Source organism: Priapulus caudatus, unplaced genomic scaffold, assembly GCF_000485595.1.
Source record: "Priapulus caudatus unplaced genomic scaffold, Priapulus_caudatus-5.0.1 Scaffold265, whole genome shotgun sequence".
In the NCBI taxonomy this organism is placed as follows: domain Eukaryota; kingdom Metazoa; phylum Priapulida; class Priapulimorpha; order Priapulimorphida; family Priapulidae; genus Priapulus; species Priapulus caudatus.
Window position 1 is genome coordinate 144,951 of NW_014577326.1, and position 516 is coordinate 145,466.

Below are 516 nucleotides of genomic sequence, written 5' to 3' on the forward strand. Positions count from 1 at the left end.
ATTTAACACATATTTAAACCGAAAGTGCTTCTGTGCATGTTTTATATTTTTAATTTACACAGACGAATGTCTGCTTGCCATTAGTAGGTATTTTCTATGGGTGTTTAATACTGTTTATTCACGACACAGAAACGTGCCATTTTGACATTGGGTCTTGTAATGCCAGAGTTGCGTTACACATTAACTCTCTCTCTTTCTCTCTCTCTCTCTCTCTCTCTCTCTCTCTCTCTCTCTCTCTCTCTCTCACTCTCCGTTTCTCTGTCTTTTTTTCTCTCTGTTCGGCTTGCTTGAAATGACTGGCAAGATAAGTGGTTCAATATCACGCTAAGGCAATCCAATTTTTGTGGTGCTATATGCTTTGATGTGTTATGCCTACAGTGTCAGACCAGCTAACGCTCCATTAGGAGTGTTCCCAACTTTGATATCATTAATCATTAATGATTAATGATTAATGAATAATGATTGATAATCCTAACCCTGACCTAAATGACATTAAACCACAAACTAATATATGAC